This window comes from Rhipicephalus microplus, chromosome X, assembly GCF_043290135.1.
Source record: "Rhipicephalus microplus isolate Deutch F79 chromosome X, USDA_Rmic, whole genome shotgun sequence".
NCBI lineage: Eukaryota > Metazoa > Arthropoda > Arachnida > Ixodida > Ixodidae > Rhipicephalus > Rhipicephalus microplus.
The window spans coordinates 431,585,157-431,600,855 of record NC_134710.1 but is presented as its reverse complement, the minus strand read 5'-3'; positions in this window follow the sequence as shown (position 1 = coordinate 431,600,855).

Here is a 15,699-nt window from a genome sequence, read left to right as displayed (position 1 = left end):
AGAAGTTGAAGTACCGGGCTACGAGGTCCTTACGTGTAGACGCCTCGGCGACTCCGGAGCAATGGTGCTCACATTTTGTGGCAAGCGAGTCCCTTTCTTCATCAACGCGTACGGACAAGCTCTTCACTGCTACCTCTACAAACGGACTATTCCCCACTGTAGAAAGTACAACAAAACAGGACACCACGACGATGTGTGCCCACAGCCTGCTGACACACCGAAATGTCGAGTGTGTGGGGATTCACTATCACCTAACAACCACGAGTGCCGCCCTCCTTGCATGCTTTGTGGTGGCGACCACCCGACGGCTGCCTAACCATGCCCAAAGCGGTTTTTGTCCTGAGTCAACCGACGCAAACCACCCCGGTCAGCTACTCCCACCAGGAAGGCCCAGTCACCATCCCCCAGCCTCGGACGGCAGAGCAGTGCGTCCGGGAGCACAGCCAGGCGAAGGAGCCGTTCCAGTGTTAAGTCGGGGCCCAAGCGTGGAAACTCGTCATCGCGGAGCGGTTTCGCTGGTCAGCAGGGATCTCAAGGCTGGAACACGGACGGGACAACGCATCATCAGCAAAGCGGTCCCCACAAGAAAGCACAAACGGTAAGCTGGGCAGGACAAATCCCTCCTCTCTCTCCCTCTCCCTCCATGACACAAACATCAACGCAGCAAAAAACACCACAACAAATGTCAGTGGACACTCAGCTTCACCCCAACATGCCGTCAACTACGGCACGATCCGACTATTGCACACGAGAGGCGTTGAACGAAATGGCTACTTCTTTAAGGAACGAATTCGCAGCTATGATGCATGTAGAAATGCAGAAAATGAAGGATAGCATTATGGCCGAACTAATAGCTCCACTGCAACAATTGATCCAGCAGGCCCTGCAACCTGCTGTCCAGCAGATTGTAACGAATGTTAAACAGCAGATATCGGCTGCACTTGGCCAACTTCATATTGCGCCATCTGCACCAAAACGCACCTCGTCTCTAACAGGTGAAGCACAGCGACCGCATCCTTACGTACGCCCTTCCCGTTTCCTATCACCGTCCCGAAAAGCCGTCCCAACAGCCACAGCTGCTGCAGTCCCGCTTCCCACCACCCTCCACCAAGATTTAGCACAGTCTGAAATGCGTCCGTGTACTACCGAGGCCCCGCTATTGCATGATCATAGCGAGAAACCGTAGGTCAACGCGTAACACCCCTCAACTCCTACGTGTGTGGCAGTGGAATCGCAGGGGGTATCGTAGGAAACGCGGAGCTCTAATGCAATTCATTGCGACGCAGCGGAATACTCCCGATGTCATAGCGTTACAAGAAGTACAATGTACCCCTACGCTTCCGGGTTACACCACATACACGGACGTAACGAACAATAACACCACATCGCACAGCTACATTAGTTTCTAAGCATGTCACAGTCATAGAACACACCCTTCTAAGCACCTCCATCTCACACGTACTTCTGGAATTAGTCCCGTGCTCTCGTTCCAGTAGCAGCCTGTATGTACTTAACGTTTACAGTGCACCTAACGCCAGGAAGGATGACTTCGGTCATCTATTTGCACAATTATGCAAGTTGGGTAAACACATAGTTATTGCAGAAGATTTCAATGCCCCCCATCCGGCTTGGGGCTACGCAAAAGAAACGCCTAAAGGCCGACGACTCGCACAGGTTCTCGCGATTCATTGCATGACCCTGCTGACGGAACCTGATCAACCCACCCACCTAGGTAATAGTGTCAGCAGGGACACATGCCCCGACCTCACAATAGTCAAGGGGGTTAGTCACCATTTCTGGTGCAACCTCATGGTGAATCAAGGCAGTGATCACCATATACTAACTACACAGCTCCAAGTAGCAGCCACGCGTGCCCCAGACCACATCATAAAACTAACAAATTGGGATGCATTTAGGCGTAATCGTACAACTACCCATCAGGACTCTCCCTCCCTAAAGGCTTGGATATCACAACTTCAGTCCGATTTTCAAACAGCTACCAAACTCATCGCTGTGACGACAGAAACGCCGGATGTGGACCGGCATCTGCTGCATCTCTGGGATGCCCACAGAGGCTTGACGTGGCGGTGGCGGCGGCAGAAACACAACCGAAAACTTCGTCTCTGAATCGCCCAACTAGCTGCTGAGGCACATGACTATGTGAACATTCTCACTAGCAACAATTGGCATAACTTCTGCGATCGACTCAACGGCTCACTAAGTACACCTCGAACATGGCGTATACTTCGTGCTCGCTTAAATCCCGCGCAGACAAAATCACACACTGCTAATGCAATCCGCACCATTCTCCACAAATCAGGGCTCGACGATACCACTCTGCTGCACACTTTAAAGTAACACTATGTATCCACGGGCCCCCGTCCCGCCTACCGTGATTATCCACACGTACACGATACGCCTATAGATGAGGACATTACAGAAGCAGAGGTTAGCGCAGCTTTGCAAAGCATTAAGCGTAACACAACACCTGGGACAGACGGGATTACGTACACACTTCTGCGTAATTTAGACGACCAGTCCATCGAATATTTAACCGCTTTTTACAACGAACATTGGAACAACAGCACGCTACCACAGGAGTGGTGACATGCAGAAATCATACTTATTGTAGGCATTCATTAAGCACATCATCAATCTTTACACATATTCATCATCATGAGTGGTCGTCATCTTCTTCTGCTGTGGGGACTTGGCTTGTCTGAGTTCTGTGCCTTGGGCGTGGTCGCTTCATCGTGTCTTCCGGGCCTAATAAAGGTTGCCTTTACTGTTACATCACAAGTGGTGGAGTGTGCTCTACGATCTTCCGTCCTCTCCCAGCCTGATCTGCCTCCTGGAGCTGCGCTCAGGTCGTCGTTTGTACCAGGTGTCCGGTAACATGCCTCAGGACGAGCCAACCGGCGCTTCTGCGTCTACCTCCACGGCCCCGGCTACCACGGCCTATCCATCGTGGATTATCACCGCGCACCAGCGTGAGCCGCCCACGTTCGCCGGACTTCGAGGTGAAGATGTGGAAGATTGGTTGGACCAGTTCAATCGAGCGAGTTCCACTAACAACTGGGATGATCCTACCAAGCTTCGCCGTGTTCCTTTCTATCTGACAGGCGTAGCGAAAACATGGTTTTTTAATCATGAAACGGACATTACGGACTGGACGCGTTTCAAGCAACAGCTTCGCCAAATTTTCGGCACCCCGGCGGTTCGTTCAGCTCTCGCGAAAAAGACACTGGATTCTCGCAAGCAACAATGCGGTGAGTCCTACACATCGTACATAGAGGATGTGCTTGCTCTCTGACACCGTTTCAGCACGTCCATGTCTGAATCAGAGAGAGTTCGTCATCTACTAAAAGGGATAGGCACGGTCGCGTTCAATGCCTTGGTCATTCAGAACCCGACTACGGTCGCTGACGTTGTTTCCACGTGCCAACGCCTGGAAGAACTTGAATCCCAACGGTTACCGCCGGACAGCTCTGAAACCACTACCACGACTGATGCCTCATTGCGTGCCATGATCCGGGCGCTTATACGGGAAGAGCTACAATCTTTCGGCCTCTCAATGACACCGAGTCCACCTCCCCCCTCCAACAATGTTTTGCGGGATGTTATCAAAGAGGAGTTGGCGTCCATGACCAGCCCAGCGTTTGTAGACACTCCAGTACCTCGACTCCAACCGACGTACGCACAAGTCCTCGCTGGCTCACCACCCGTGGTACAACCGATGCCCGCACACTCGACGCCTGTCCCGCTGGCTTCGTTAACTCCGAGTGTGACTAGCCAGCCCTTTCACCCACCGTGTCGGCCGCATCGTCCGATCTGTTATTACTGCGGCTATCGGGGCCACATTGCACGCGTCTGTCGGAAGCGTCAGCAGGACGAGCGTCGTGGACTCGACACCTACGGACGGGATGATGGGACAAGCTGGTACGCTTTCCAACGTCGTCCTTATGATCCGCCGCTACGCCGCTCACCGTCTCCAACTGCGACATCTGAGCCAACCAGTTCCTACCGCTCTACTAGACGCCGCTCACCCTCACCCCTCCGCCGTTCCACGTCTCCATTGCGACCTGTCTCGCAATTCACCAACCAACGCCCGGAAAACTAACCTCTGCAGCTTTTGGAGGAAAAGCTGCATCGAACGAAAAGACAGAAATTCCTCCAGTGCGTCCATATAATACGATAGCTGTTTTAATAGAAGGTGTGTACGTGGACGCTTTAATAGACACTGGTGCCTCTTTGTCTGTGATTGATCGTTCTTTGTGCTCACGTCTACGAAAAGTCACCACCCCTTATGATGGACCTACACTGCACGCTGCTCAAGGGGACGCCATTAGACCTGCCGCTATGTGCACCGCTCGTGTTTTCATCGCTGGTATTCTTCATTTTGTACAATTTGCTGTGCTGAATTCGTGTGCCCACCAGATTATATTAGGCTGGGATTTTCTGTCTACGGCGAACGCTTCCATCTGCTGTAAAGAAAACGTTGTTCATATGATGGAAACTGACTATGCCCTGTATGCGGATGACAAGCCCGTTCGCTTGCTCGCTGCTGAAGAGACCGAGCTACCACCTGGTCATCAGCGGATAGTTGCCATCACTTCCAATGTGATCGACTCTGGTGACGTGTTTGTCCAACCATCTGCACGCTGTCTCGCAAGAGGTATAGCCTTTGCTTCAGGTCTAGCGCGATTCCACAATGGCTCCGGACTTCTCTATGCTACAAACCAGACTTCTGAGAAAATTCTCATTCTTAAAGGCACCACAATGGCTTGCGTTTCTGAATCTCAACCTGTCTCTGTTGTCTCTCTTATGCCAGCGTGTTCTGACCTTCCTTCTATTGGACGTTCATCAAGCGTTTCTGTTCTTGCTGCGACTATTAGCCCAGAACTGACATCTTCACAGACAGATGAGTTGCTTGCCTTGCTACAAAAGCATAGGAGATTGTTTGATGCCCATTCCTCATCTCTGGGACAGACGTCCATTATTAGGCATCGTATCCAGACCGATGGCACTTCCATCGTACGCCGTCGACCATATCGCGTCTCTTCATCCGAGCGTGAAATCATTGAACAAAATGTAGCCGATATGCTGCAACGGAACATTATACGTCCCTCCGCGAGTCCTTGGTCATCCCCTGTTGTTTTAGTAAGGAAAAAAGATGGCTCCGTGCGGTTTTGCGTGGACTACAGAGCACTTAATAAGATTACCCACAAGGATGTTTACCCCATGCCGCGCATAGACGATGCTTTGGATTCACTGCAAGGTGCTGAGTACTTTTCAAGCCTAGACCTGCGTTCAGGTTACTGGCAAATACCCATGCACGAGGATGACAAAGAAAAGACAGCCTTTTAAACACCAGATGGGCTGTATGAATTCAACGTCATGCCATTCGGCCTTTGCAATGCTCCAGCAACATTCGAGCGGATGATCGACACAGTTTTACGAGGCTTGAAGTGGAAGACTTGCTTGTGCTATTTAGACGATATCGTTATTTTCTCGTCAACCTTCCCTCAGCACTTGCAACGGCTGGACGAAGTTCTTACGTGTCTTGCAAACGCAGGCCTTCAGCTGAACACCAAGAAGTGCCGTTTTGCGAGCAAGACGATTAAAGTGTTAGGCCACATCGTAAGCAAGGATGGTATTCGTCCCGATCCTGACAAGATTTCCGCTGTCCAACACTTCCCGCGTCCTGAAAAAGCCAAAGATTTGCGCAGTTTCCTCGGCCTCGCTTCTTATTTTCGCCGATTCATTCGAGACTTCGCCTCAATAGCTTCACCACTGCACAAGTTGCTCGGATCAGGCGTCGCCTTTGTGTGGTCTCCTGAATGTGAAGCGGCGTTTGCCCAACTGAAGTGTGCACTCACATCCGAACCAGTCCTCTGCCATTTCGACGAAACCGCGCCTACGCTCCTGCATACAGACGCTAGTGGTCGAGGCATTGGTGGAATTCTTCTACAGCGAGACAAATCTTCACGTGAGAAAGTCGTCGCATACGCGAGCCGTGCACTGACCCCTGCTGAAAAGAATTATACCATCACCGAACAGGAGTGCCTAGCGGTCGTATGGTCGATACAAAAGTTTCGACCTTATCTCCACGGCCGCCACTTTACTGTGGTTACGGACCATCACGCCTTGTGCTGGCTCTCGACAATCAAGAACTTGTCCGGCCGCCTTGGTCGCTGGATTCTTCGCTTACAAGAATACGACTTCACTATCACATACAAGTCGGGAAACAAGCATCAAGACGCCGACGCCCTTTCGCGTTGCCCGCTCTCTTCGGAGCCGCTTAACAAACCCGCCACTGCTGCACACGAGAAGCTTTCGGCCGTCTCTTCCCTACATGTTTCGTCATTAACTACTTTGGACCCAACTTCTCCAAGCGAGTGTGGTTTGTTCTTATCTCACCACCGTGCTGACCCTTACTGTCGCCGCATCATGGACCGTCTTGACGGGACTTGCCGGCCCCCTAACGCCGGTCTTCGCCGACAGCTGACGCAATTCAAGCTCAACAACCACGTCCTGTACCGTCATATCTACCACCCTGATGGTCAACGCTGGGTGCCCGTTCTACCTCGCTCTCTTCGGGCTCAAGTCCTCAAGACATATCACGACGACATGTCTGCTGGACACATGGGCTTCCAGAAAACGTATGACCGCATAAGATGTCACTACTACTGGCCGGGCTTGTCCACCTGTGTCGCGAAGTACGTTGCCTCATGCGCCCTTTGTCAGCGTCGCAAGCTACCTACATCAACTCGAAGTGGACAATTACAACCGCTCCCGTGTCCCCTGCAACCATTCGAGGTAGTTGGCATTGACCTGTATGGTCCGCTTCCTATGACTGTCACGGGCAATCGTTGGATAGTTACAGCTGTCGACCACCTGACCCGCTACGCCGAAACAGCTCCCGTGCCTTCTGCATCAGCTTCGGAAGTGGCCGACTTCATCCTTCGAGCAATAATCCTTCGACACGGAGCTCCTCGTGTAATCCTGAGCGACCGTGGAAGAGTATTTCTTTCAGCACTCGTCGAAGAAGTGCTCAAGGCAGCCGGCACTACACACAAAACAAGCTCCAGTTACCATCCTCAGACGAACGGCCTGACTGAGCGCTTCCATCGTACACTGTCAGACATGATTGCGATGTATATCGAACCCGACCACAGAAACTGGGACACCATTTTGCCATTTGTCACTTTTGCGTATAATACCTCTGTACAGCGCACAACCGGTTACTCGCCATTCTACCTCGTCCACGGTCGCTTCCCCTCTTCTTTCCTCGATGTTTCGTTCTTCTCTGCGCCTGTCAAACCATGTTCATCTTCAAGTGAAGAATACGTGTCTCGTCTACTTCATTGCCGCCAGCTGGCTCGCGTCAACACTGAAGCCAAGCAACAGGATCGCAAGCTTGAATATGATGCCTCCCATCGTGCCGTGTCTTTCAGCCCTGGCGACGAAGTCCTCCTTCTTACACTCATTCGCACTCCCGGACTGTGCGAGAAGTTTCAATTACGTTTTATTGGCCCCTACACTGTCTTGGAGCAAACGTCTCCTGTGAATTATCGCGTGGCACCCGTTCTTCTTCCGACGGACCGCCGCTACAGGGCAGCAGAAATAGTCCACGTATCCCGCATGAAGCCTTTCATACGGCGTTCATCTTCGCTTTAAAGTGCGGCCAAGAACTGCGGTCAGGATGACCGCTTTCACGTGGGGGGGGGGAAGTTAGTGTAGGCATTCATTAAGCACATCATCAATGTTTACACATATTCATCATCATGAGTGGTCGTCATCTTCTTCTGCTGTGGGCACTTGGCTTGTCTGAGTTCTGTGCCTTGGGCGTGGTCGCTTCATCGTGTCTTCCGGGCCTAATAAAGGTTGCCTTTACTGTTACATCACATTATTGATTGATTGATTGATTTGTGGGGTTTAACGTCCCAAAACCACCATTTGATTATGAGAGACGCCGTAGTGGAGGGCTCCGGAAATTTTGACCACCTGGGGTTCTTTAACGTGCACCCAAATCTGAGTACACGGGCCTACAACATTTCCGCCTCAATCGGAAATGCAGCCGCCGCAGCCGGGAATCGAACCCGCGACCTAATCATACTTATTCCAAAGCCTGGCAAGCCGCTATATCTCCAGAATCTTCGCCTTATATCCTTAACTTCATGTGTAGCTAATTTATTTGAACGCGTTGTCCTCTCTCGACTACAACCATTTCTCGAAGACAATCACTTTTTTCCTGATACACTATTCGGCTACCGTCCTGGTATCTCTACAAAGGACGTCTTATTACAGCTTAAGGAGGACGTGTTGGATAGCTCCACTACAAACCAGGTCCGAGCTATTCTGGCCCTGGATCTGAAGGGTGCTTTTGACAACGTCTCCCACGACCTTTTTCTTGACAATCTCGCTTCATCTCAGTGTGGCTCACGTATCTACAATTACGTCAGGTCCTTTCTCTCTGACCGCACGGCCACTATTGTGATCGGAGACCTCCGGTCGGACGTCATTCGTCTCACAAGCAGAGGAACACCACGGGGCTTGGTTCTCTCCCTCACTTTGTTCAACGTGACTTTTGCTAAACTCCCTTCCCTATTACAACAGGTTCCCAACATCCAGCATGCGATCTATGCAGATGACATTACAATTTGTGCAACCAAAGGATCAACGGAACCATTCAAGACGCCCTACAGGAAGCTGTGTCTGTGGTACAAGACTATGCGGCTGCCGGCAGCCTTACGTGCTCAGTGGATAAGTCGGAGTTGTTATTGGTATACAAACGGCGCCCCGAAACCGCTGATTCACCTTATATTTTGCTGTTTCTTGATGGCCGTCCTATATCGCTGGTACCACGAATCCACATTTTAGGCCTCTACCTTCAGTCTGACGGCAAGGCCTCACTCACTACGCACCTTCTCGTGCAGCAGAAAACTCAAATTACACACATGATCCAACGCATCACCAATCGCAGGAGAGGCCTCTGTGAGAAGGATGTCCTCCGCTTAGTACAAGCACTCATAGTTAGTCGGCTCACCTATTATCTTCCCTCTCCCAATCTTACGCTAGCTCAAATAAAAAAAAAAGGACATTCTTCTACGGACAGCTGTGAAGGCGGCTCTCGGCTTGCCTCCACACGCGTCTACACAACGCCTCCTTCAAGTAGGGGTCCACAACACCGTAACCGAACTCATCTAGGCCCAGCACAACAGTCAGCTCCAACGGCTCAGGCAGACCCGTCTGGGCTGCGCCATCCTGTCTCGTCTTGGCTACCCGATTCCACAAAAAAACCCCACAAGTACCGCGACATAAACTTGCTTCTACTGTCTGTGCACTCATCAAAGTGCCTCCGATTCCAAGCAATATGAATCCCTCCCGCCAGGCTGGTCATCGACGTGCCCGAGTTCAGGCTATGACACGCGTCTTTGGTGATGGTACCACAGACTTACAAGTACTTTACACTGATGCGGCGGGCTACCCAGAGAAATCAGCCATGTGTTTAGCCGTGACAGATGCCACAGTTCGCACTACAGACAGTGGTCTGGCACAGGAGGGAGCTCTTGCTCTGGCAATTGTTCACGCTACGACACTGTCACATGACTCCCCTGTCACTATTGTAACAGATTCACAAGCTGCTTGCCGTGCTTTCGCTCAAGGACATGTGGCTGCACATACACACAATATCCTCTCTTCAGTCTCACCGTCCGCATTACGTCCTGCGCGTATCATCTGGACTCCTGGACACGCCTTTTTCCATGGTAATGAACGCGTTCATGCGGTTGCACGAGAGCTGACCAGCCGGGCTCCATTGGAAGAGCTGCCCAATCCAGACGAAGCATCGATAGAACCACTAAATTAGAACGCTACTCTGGAGTACTACCGGCAGAGCCATTATACGTATCCTCCCCCTCATCGTTCACTTCACAGAGCAGAAGCTGTCGCTTGGCGGCAACTACAGACCAATTCATTTCCTTGCCTTTATATGCTAAATTGCTTTCATCCGACCATCTACCTCTCCTACTGCCCCTTCTGTGAATCGGTACCGACAGTGTACCACACCAGGTGAGAATGCTCTGCCCCACAGGGTGTTCCTCCCATTCCCAACCCACCCCTTCCTCTTGGGAGTCGGCACTGATCAGCTTACGCCGGCAGGACCAGCAGCAGCTGGTCCAGCGGGCTCGAAGGGTCGTGCAAGGCAATGGAGCCCTGGACTGAGGGCCCCACCCAAGGAAGGCTCAGTGTGCATTTGTTATAACAAAAGTTTATTCTCTCTCTTCTCTTTCTTCCCAATTCTCGTGCCAAAAATTGCGATTGGATGTTTTTGAGGATGTGACTCTGATTGAACACCAGAAACAAACTGCGGCTTGGGTCGGCGAGATGAGGCACTCGGGTTTTCGGTTGCCACCTGAAAATATTTCCATTGCAGCGACGTTTATTTTGTGGTTGTCCGCCACAAAGCGAACTATCTCGAATGCCATTTATCCAGTTTTCTTGATGACGTGCTTGGTCGTTTCCGCAAGCAGTTCACCAGTGCATGATCTGGTAAAGAAGTATCCCACTGCGATCTGAAACCTAGCGTGAAGGCCACAGATCAAAAAGCACACATGCGAGTTCGCTTCTTTCCGAGTCTGACAACACTCGGTTGAGAGCGCCCTCGTCTATGTCTCCTAAGAAGGCGTCTCGTTGTTTGTGGTATTCGAGCCTGTGCTTTATTCTCATTTCGTCTACGATGAGGCTGCAAATTTTCGCTTGCTCCGTCCCGAGGCACTTGATTTCAGTTTTGAGCCTCTGCTTTACTAGCTCACTGAAGCCTACTTCTCTGGCAGTTGTTCCCTTGTATCTTTGTAGCGTAGTTCTGAACGGGAGTGTGAGGAGCTTGGTTCTGATACACTCGTATGACTTTGTTGAGAGGATTCTCAGAATCACGGACAGCCGTATAGTGGTTTCACGCCACTTCAGTTTTTTCACCTTGTAGTTTAGGACTTGGTCCATTATCACTCTGGCTTTAGTGCAGCCCTGATCGCAGTCTCTGGCTACTTGAAGAGATTTGCTTATGTTGCACTTTTCTTTTAATCTATGCAGCTCTTTCTTGTATGCATCTACTGTTTAATTAATGCAGCCTTTCATTTCATTGCTTCCTCGCCCTTTCTTTGTCGCGCCATTTTTTCCGCTCCAAGAAGGCTGTTGCGGAGCGTCTCCTGTCGGCTTGAACACCAAAGGTCCTCAAGGCACGCGCACCTGCACCCTCTTCCGCTGGCTTCACATCAGTTGGCTCAAAAAAGTTTGCGGGATGACAGTAGTGACTAGCTGCTGCTACAAAAGGCAAGTCTGGATGTCGCTTGGAGCAACACTTTCTGGTTGTTGCCGGCTACTGGGCTCAGTGGCTTCGTCAAGCGTGTTTGTGCGAACTTCTGGTGCTGGTGCAGGGCGCGAATCAATTTTTTGACTTGGCAGACTTGCCAACATGTCTGCTAAGGAATCACGCTTTCTTTTCTGAGTGCTGCTGCCGCTTCTCACCTTTGGTGGCTCCTTCCTCATGTAGGATGGGTAATGCGGAAAGACACTCGGCCCCGCATCAGGCTTTAGCATAGGTCTTTTGGTATTTTCACTAAAGTCAGTTTCCGCGAAATGTAGGCTGCACAGGGCCGAGTAATTTGAAGTGGTGTTCGGCACCCACTTATTTCGCGCGATAACTCGTAGCCATCGTTCACATAGCTTAATGTTCGCTAGAATTTCGTGAAAGGACACACCTGCTTCTTTCTTTCGCTGGCTAGAAGTGTGGAACAGAACGCAACAGCAGCGCATGGTGACCGATGAAAAATCAGGATGACATCACCGCTGAAGCAAACAGACGGACCTACAATTGCTACTGCGACCAAACGATTGGTTAAACTGGTCGTCTGCAAGGTGACTGGGACACGAATTATCCCTCCGGTGAGAGGCATATTGCCAGTTTATTTCACCTTTATAATTTATTACGCGTGAACACTACTTCTTTTTATACGATGGCAACAACTCCGAGCAAGGTTTGCGATTACTCTAAGCTGACAAAAAAAAAAGCGCAGAAAACCGGCGCGCGAGTGGCGGTTTTCACAGAAGGGGCAGATTCACAGAAGCGGCGTTGAGGGCAGAATCGAGAGAGCAAATGGAAAGAACACGGCGGGCGCGGCCATAGAGTTTTATAATATACTAAAAACTGATAGGCCTCTGAATTCCCTGCAACTCTGGAGTTGTATAAGTCGTGTTTTACAGTTTAAGCGAAGCATCGTCCATTACCGTGGCGCATAGATGTAGCCACCCATGCCAGTGCAGGATGTTAGATTGAGTTCACGTTTGTTGTTAGTGCGTATTGCGAAATCTCGTCGAAATAAACTGCAAAACGATGGCGACGCGAAGCAGACGCACCGCCCCGCTCTTCTGACTCGACTTCATAACAAAACGAGAGGTGCGTTGAGGGCAGACCACATGAACAGACGCACCCGGCATCGCAGCAGACAAAATGTTATGTTTCTCACTTAATACTGCGCTGCTATTTTTATAAATAGATATTGCGTACTTTCGAGGGCAAAACAAGATTGTTTGTTTTGAAACGTTGTAAATAATAATTCATTACATGCTGATGCCAAATCTGAAACGCAATGGCAGAGCAACGCATACCTGGGTGGTTAAATTTGTCCATGTTTCACTTCTACCGCCTTAGTCACAAAACATTTTGCGTTAAAGTTTGCCGACAAAAAAAATGAAGCAAGTTTCAATTAGACATAACTTTATATCACTTTGTTGTACACTTAGCAAACAAATGTCGCGAATCTCAAAAATGTGATCCACCCGAAGCAGATCCGAAGCATGTACTTCGCATAATTCCCATAGGGGTACAAAAACTCTGTGGGTACAAGTGCCACTGAAGGAGCCCGCGTAGACACTAGCACCAGATTACCCTCTAGGTATTATTCTATCAAACTCTATGTACAAAATAAATAATTGACCGTGATCTAAGGTACACGTACATAAGGAAAATGGAAAACACGACATCTGCTGTTGTTCGCTTGCGTAGCCAGCGGATGATCGCGGAGGCCACGCGCGCGATCATCCGCACCAATATTTTTAAATCTGCTCGCTTCGCGCGAGCAGGTTTCCAAATATCGGTGCTCTCTAACTTATGTTTGCACCACTTTATCCTACGTGCTTCTTCCACACAATGCAATGAAAACGGGGAGCGCTGGAACGAATACAAAAGACGATGTGAGGACGGGACATGTGCCCAAACCAACTCGCCCACCTTCCACATATCTAGCTTGTTCAAAGTACGCGCAGTGCATTTTCCGTTTGTTACGAACAAACTGAAACGGACATATCTCACATTCGAAGTATGTTTCCTAAGCTGAGAAAGAATGTGGGGCACAATTGTGCCCAAGGGATCTACAACGTTAAGGGAAGCGTTGTTGATTGTAGATATAGTCAAGATGGACACTGTACGTAGTACACGACCCTAGCATGCATTTATCTGCTATGAAGTTATGATGAAGCTACGATTTCGCGCATTGCCAGTGGTTAGTTCGGCCAAACAAGCTGAAAATTTGCGCTTTGTCGCTATACTCATGATTAATTTATGCCCAGACGCACAGTGAAAGCTGGATATTCTAATGGTGCATATAAATTGGTGTCATGTGAGTTAAAACGAACTGACAACCAACTCTCATGGTATATCACTCTTTATAGTGAAACTAAAAGCGTATACTGATCAGAGTGTCTGTGTAATCATGAAGCAGTAATGCGGAAAACACACTCAAACATTTTTAAACAGAATTTATTGATCTGTGGCAATTGCGAATGTTATACACGCACAACGTGTATGCGTACTGACAGCCGTTCATGTCTGTGCACTGGGGTTTGTTTAACATATGTGCACTCTGCATGCGTGTGCTACCACTTGGCATGGTCCACAAAGGCAGCGCATGTCCTAGCCTCTACTTCTCTAACTCCGTAATAATTACTTCGTAATTTCTACCACTGGGCATGATACTAATATGCTATTAAATAGCATCTCCCCACGTAAGGAAAGCCGAGTGACTCCATAGCGTAATACCAAGGCTCTTCTACTAGTCTGTGTGACATAACAGTTTTTTTTTGGGGGGGGGGGGGCTTTCAAAGGCAATTGAAAAATATTGGTTTTACTCATTTCGCAAAAAGTATGCTTGAATCTGTCACTATAATTCTGTCTTTCATTTCCACAAGGATCTATAGTTTGTGCACTATGCAATGATTATTCTACTAATACACTAAATTAGTTTCGGTTAGCTTTATGTTTCCTGTTTCACATCCTAGAAGAAAAATTGCAACAAGAGTTAGCTCATCTGTGAGCACAAAGGAGAAGTGTGTGCTGCTACTCTATTTCATGCTTTAAACAATCACGTAGGACTCTCCTCTCTCTTTATTTAAGGAGGCTTCGTTTGACTTCAGTTATCACTGTCACACGATTCTCCCCTCCTACCTTCTCCTTAATGTATCCTGGTTAACAGGCAACTGGAAATTACAGTATGGTAATTTCGCTGATCAGGTATATCTTCGTACACCATCCAACATCATAGAAACAGGAAAGGACTAGTGCTTGCATAGTTTTGCAGGAAATGATCGGTTGTGAATAAAATATTAGTGACTTTCTCCCATAAGCCATGAAATAGGTTTAGGTTTTCTCCCATGAAATAGGTTTAGTACACAACATGAAGAACTGTGGGCTAGGTAGAATCAGGGTAGTTAATGAGGTGGCAGTTATAACGACCTGAAAAAAAAAAAAAGAGCCGAGCTCTGTTAAGCTCAGGGACGCAGCCCTAATTCCCAGTCACGGCAGCAGCATATCGATGAGGGCAAAATCCCCAGTGTACCTAGATTTATATGCATGTTAAAGTGCTGCAGGTGCTCGAGAGGAATTTGAAGCCATACCACGGCGCACCTCACAATGATGTTGTGGTTTGGGGGACGTAAAACTCTGAACATAGCATTGATAAAACAGCGCATATGTGGACGATGCCGATTTCATACAATGGCCCCACAAATGCTCAAGGTGAAGCACATAAGGAGCCTAGCATGGCAACCTGGCGGCCCTTGCTTTGTCATCTACGCATGCGTTGTGACAGTCTCGCTTCTTATTTTACTATCTTCATTGAGTGGCCGAGTTTATTGTGGGGGACAGCTGCTCACATACCTGGCAGGTATAATTGTCTTCACCCCACCTTTACAACCAGATATTTCGTTTAGCAGATACAACTCTTCTTGACATTTTGTGTGGGTGGATAGTCACGAGCTTTTGTTGTTGTTGTTGTTGCTGTTGATAAGAAAAATATAACCCCTAGTTTTTACTAGCCATTATCGCAACAGGATAATATGAGGCAAGCTTTATGGAGGGCTCCAGAATAATTTACAGCTCTTTAATTCTGGGAGTGTACCTCTTTATACAGCACCACACGGATCGAGAGATCTTGCAAGACACTTTTTATTGACTGCTAAAAAGCTTCGGCTGGTTCCAACAACTCCAGGCAGTCCAGAAGGCCCACGGTAGCGAGGCTTGGCCTTCCCGTACCGACGTGGGAGTGGCCCACGGTCCTCCCTCATTAAGAACTTGGGGGTTGACTTCTTCAGGACTTCAGTAAAGTTTATTACCTACCTGCCTACTTGGCTTCTATAACGTGC